Below are 5,199 nucleotides of genomic sequence, written 5' to 3'. Positions count from 1 at the left end.
CCGCGCCCCCGCCACCAGAACCCCGCGTCCCCAACATGGGCGCGCAGCTCGGGACGGGGCGCCGCGGCGGGGGCGGGGCGGGCGGGCGGTGGGTGTGGCCCGCCCTCGGGGTGGGACCTCCGGGCGGGGCGGGGCGGGGCGGGGCGGGGCCGGGGAGGGTCCGCCATTGCGGGCGGGCGGCGCAGGCCCGCCGCGGCCGTCGGTTTCTGTGTACCCGACCGCCCGGCCTGGCGCAGCAGGCCCGCCCGCGCGCCACACGCCTTTGGCGCAGGCATGTCGGGCCCCGGGCAGCAGGAGCCGCCGCAGGCGGGCGGGCCGGCGGGCCCCGAGGGCGCGGATGCGGCGCTCGGCGAGGCGGGGCTGAGTTTCAGGACCAGCGAGCTGAGCCTTGTGGAGATGACGGAGATCGAGTACATGCAGCTGCAGCACATCGTCTACTCGCACATGGAGGCGGCGGCGTCCGACGGCGAGCTCGAGACGCGCGTCAACTCTTGCTTCCTGGCGGCGGCGGCGTCGGGCGCAGCGGCGGGGGGCTTCGCTGCGGCCGTGGGCGCGGCGGCGGGGTCGCGCCGCCCGTGTACCCGGTGCTGTGCCGCCTGCGCTGGCCTATGGTGGCTTCGCGGGCGCCAACCAGTGCCTGGGCCACATCGACTTCCAGGAGCTGCGCATGCTGCTGCTGAGCGAGGCGGGCGCGCCCCGCGCCGCCGAGAAGACGCCGGGCGCCGACGGACCGGGCGCCGGCGCACCCCGGTCCAAGGCGCCCGACGGCGCCGGCAAGGAGAACGTGGAGGGCGCGACCGAGGTGCGGGCCAAGTGGGCGGTGCGCGTCCGCCTGGAGGACGGCTTCAACAGCATAGCAGCCGAGCCCCCGCCAGCCCCGCGCGGTGCGGATCCCCCCGAGCCTGACATGGCGCTCAACAAGTGGGTGCATCCCCCAGGGAGCGGGCCCGGCTGGATCAGGGTGTAGACCAGGGTCCTGTGCAGAGAAGCAGCAGGCTGTGTGCGGGTATAGACCAGGGTCCTTGCAGAGAAGCAGCATCGTGGGTCTGGGTGTAGACCAGGGTCCTCAGCAGAGGCCACCGGCCTGTATCCGGGTGGAACCAGAGGCCTCTGCAGGGAGGCAGTAGCCTGGGTCCGGGTGTAGACCAGGGTCCTGTGCAGAGAAGCACCAGCCTCGGTCTGGATGTAGACCCGGGTTTTCTGCAGAGGCCAGCGGCCTCACTGCAGCTTGCATCTTAACAGGGAGCAGACCTCAGTGGGTGTGGAGGCTGAGCTGCAAGTTTGTGTGCTCTGTGCAGGCACAGCAAGCAGATATTAAGTACACAGCCTGCAGCATTACCTTTGCGGTGTGCGCTCTGCGTCTGCATGTGGAAGAGAGATGAGTTGAGGTAAGTGCACACATGTTCCTGAGGAACAAAGGTTTTGTCCCCAAATCACCCACCTAAATGTCAGGAGAGACCTCTGCTTCCCCCTCTGTTGACTCAGGTTGAGGCTGACCTGATCTTGCACAGATGCATCCCCTGGGAGGACAGACGTCATGTTGTGAGTCTTTGAGTGTAAAATGCAGCTTCATCCTTCAGCCAGACTGCCAGCCCATAAGTGATCTCGCAGCAACAACTATCGGAGAGGAGTAGCCTGTCTGCTAGGGTGTCTCCTCAGCTTTCTGTCTGTCCCCACCCTGTAGTTTTCCCCGTTTTGCCCATAGTCGTCAGAGTTTGGAGGATGGCCAGAAAAAAACAGAGATTGGTGTCAGAAGTGTAATGGGAAGGGAGGTGTAACTAAAAGATGACACACAGCCACACCTTCCAATGTGAGGAAGAAAGTTTGAACTTGTCCCCTCCAACACTAGCTGATAATTGTTTTGTAGAGATTTCCATGATGGGGGGCATTCATGGTAACAGATTCGAGTTCCTATCCAGAAAATCAAATGTTAGCCATTAGAGTGTGATAGTGATTGTGGTGTTTCAGGAAACTTACCTGCCACATACTCTTCATGTGTTTCTGGGTTTCTTTTGTCTTGGCAGTTTGGTAACTCTTATTCGCCATCCATCCGAATTAATGAGTGTTCCACTTCATCAGCAACAAAACAAATGTAGAACATGAGTGAAAAATAAAACAGCTGCTGCAACTACTGCTCTTCAATTTACATACCCTCTGTTTACTGCAAATAGTTGCTCTACTAGTGGAAATTCTAATCTTTCACAAACACAGGTAGGGAAAATGATTTGCGAAGCTTTGCTCTTTTGTGTTAAATGGATAAATTGTATTTTAGTTAGGTCCCAAGGCTGTTTTTGTCTTTCACTGAGCTCGATAACTTGTTAAAATCGAGAGTATTTATGTGGTTCGGGGATATTTAAAAATCCTTAGTGCACCTAAAGTTCTTCAAGTTCATGTGAATAACTTTGACGTTACTTCTATTAAAGTGCGTTTTATTTGTGCGTAGAGAGGAGATTGTCACCTGTTGATAACGTTCCTGTTGCTTCATTGTTTTCCAGAGTTGTAGTAACTCACGTTCTGTACTTGAAGCTACCAAGCATCAGGATGTTGGATTGCCGAGAGCATTTTCTTTCTGTCATCAGAGGTAAATTGAATCCACTAAACAGACTTTGGGTAGTAGAAACAAAGCTTTGCCTGAGCAGGTTCGGATTAAAGTAGGAGGTAAGCGATAAAACAGAAGCTGGCAGGTGCTTTCTCCTCCTGCCTGATGTCTCTGCCCCCCTTTTTTTTTTTGTCCACGGGTCGGGGAGGGGAGAGAGGTGGTTTATAAACAAATGAAAGGATCTCGGAAGCCTGCTTGCATCTTAGGAATCCTTCTGTCCCTCTGCCCAGTCACCTCACTTGGAACATCCTTGCGAATTTTGAACATCACATTTATACTTGGCCTGGAAACGTTGAGTTTAGGGGCTGCTTTTTCTTAACAGTAACCTCCTTAAACAGAAACATGATAGACTTAGGTACATTTTCGTTACTGACAGCAAATTTAGGTGTTTTTTTTTTTTTCTCTTATTTCATACTTCATGAGTGAGGCAGGAGTCTGAAATCCGCTCAGAGCTTTAGGGGACCATCTGCAGGTGGGCAAAGGATTGAGTTGGGAGCAAGAGGCCATAAGGTGATACAGAAAGTCTTAGAAAGAAAGAAACTTCTGAAGGCAAACTTTGCTTACCCCTGACGTTAACCCTCAATCCGTTTTTCCTGGAAAACATTCTTTTTCGAGTTATCCAACAATAACACAGCTTACACTAAGCTTTTCAAGAGCTGATAAAGACAGGGTAGGGATGGAGCTCTCCTTCTTTCTCCCACGCCAGTGATTAATTTTCCATTGTTCTTATGACATTGCTCGTGAAAGTATATGTTAGCATTTGTAAGGTATAAAGGTTAAAATTAAAATAGTCCCTGTACTGACTACTCAGCTGAAGAACCAAAATATTACCAATACTTGTGAATTCCTCTCTATGTCTTTTGCAAAGTTATCACCATTCTGAAATGTGTGTTAAGTGATTCTTTCATCGTAGAGGGTTTGGCTTTGTACAGTACCTCGGGAATGCACATCACCACAGGTACTTCTTAGACGCCTGCTGTACTGTGATAGAAATTTGACATATTTCTGTAGCACAGGTCAAAGCTATGACGTGATGACTCCTTTTGTGGGGGGAATCTCACTTGTAAGGTGAGGGCGTGTTTAATCCTAAACTACTTAGGTTCTGTCCTCTTCTGAGCATTGCAGTTAGAAAATCAGTTGTCATCTTAGAATAATTGCATATCAAGAAAATCTTTTGGAGAAAATATTTCTAGGTTTGTTTTTTTTTTCCCCTTCTGAATATCAGAAAAATCAAACAACTTCTTGGTTTTTTAATTCATAGATGACAGTTAAAATGGCTCTTGATTTAAAAGGGGGACTTTTGATTGTATTGCTGTATAAGTTGTATTGATTACATAATACCTGGGGTGTTTTTTTTTTGCGGTACGTGGGCCTCTCACTGTTGTGGCCTCTCCCGTTGCGGAACACAGGCTCCGGACGCGCAGGCTCAGTGGCCATGGCTCACGGGCCCAGCCGCTCCGCGGCACGTGGGATCTTCCCGGACCGCGGCATGAACCCGTGTCCCCTGCATCAGCAGGCGGACTCTCAGCCACTGCGCCACCAGGAAAGCCCTCTGGGGTGTTTTAATTTAGTTTATGTTCCGTTGTATAGTTTGAAACCTAGAGCCTTGTGCCGGATGTTTCTATGGAATTTTGAAGTGCTTCTTGTTTGGTTCTGTGTGCTCCTTACCCATTGATGTTTATATCTTGGATCGAAAATACCAAAAAATATATTCAGCATTCACGAGGGTAAGTTTAGAAGAATCAAAAAATTAAAATACCACTTTTTCCTTCTTTTGCAAAGAAGAAGCGCTATGTAAACAAGCAATAAATAAGAGGAGTCGGGGTAGGATACGTCAGTTGGACACAAACATAGAACGAAGAACCCTTGGAGAGCTCCGGAATGTGGGTGAAGGCTCCACAGCAGCGCAGGGTGCTTGGCTGTCGGTGGAGTCGCCCCAGGCCGCCCTCGGGGAGCAGAGGCAGAGCGGGCCCCCACGGGGCAGGTCCCAGCGGAGGGAGAGGGACAACCGCATGGAAAGAGATAGAAGGTAATGCGTGCTGTCGGTGGTATACAGTTGTCCTAGATGCCAAGCTGGTGAGAGTCAGTGCTGGTAACAGGCACCTTTTTGTAGAAAACAATGGTGTAGGCACTTCTGTGTTCAAGGGAGGGAAAGCTGGCAAGAGTCAATGGTCACCTTGCTTTGCTAGGTGGATGGGGGTAGCCAAGACCAACCCCAGGTTTGATGATTCATTAGGAGGACTCATGGCTTTGGTTTATTTTGGGCAAAGAACCCAGCAAAGTCAGCAGAGGCGCATGGGGAGAGGTCTAGGGGCCCCAGGCGCCAGCTCCCCAGAACACCTCTCAGTGGAGCCACTCAGGATGCCTGTCACCCCCCAGCACTGGTGACATGTTCCCGGACAGCAAAGCTCCTTAGAGACTCGGGGCCATGGATCCTACTGGGGGCTGGTTGTGGGGGGTATTCCCTAGGTGGCACGCGGCCAAATCCCAGACGCCCAGAAGGAAAGCTGGTGTTTAGCATAAGCCAGTGACCAATGGTGGTGGGAACCCCCCCCGAAATCTACGTTCCCAGGTGCTGGCCGGGGCCGCCTTCCTGGGAG

At 52.4% G+C, this 5,199-nt stretch overlaps 1 pseudogene across 1 annotated transcript; it reads left to right on the top strand.

The window, feature by feature from the left end:
* Positions 1-273: 273 nt before the first annotated feature.
* On the top strand, positions 274-4,632 carry LOC307053945 (transcription factor-like 5 protein; annotated as a pseudogene). Its single transcript has 4 exons — positions 274-921; positions 2,025-2,211; positions 2,496-2,658; positions 4,382-4,632. The product of its transcript is annotated as a transcription factor-like 5 protein (transcript).
* Positions 4,633-5,199: the final 567 nt, after the last annotated feature.

Source organism: Hyperoodon ampullatus, assembly GCF_949752795.1.
Source record: "Hyperoodon ampullatus genome assembly, chromosome: 5".
Taxonomy (NCBI): Eukaryota; Metazoa; Chordata; class Mammalia; order Artiodactyla; family Ziphiidae; genus Hyperoodon; species Hyperoodon ampullatus.
This window is presented reverse-complemented; position numbering and strand designations above follow the sequence as displayed.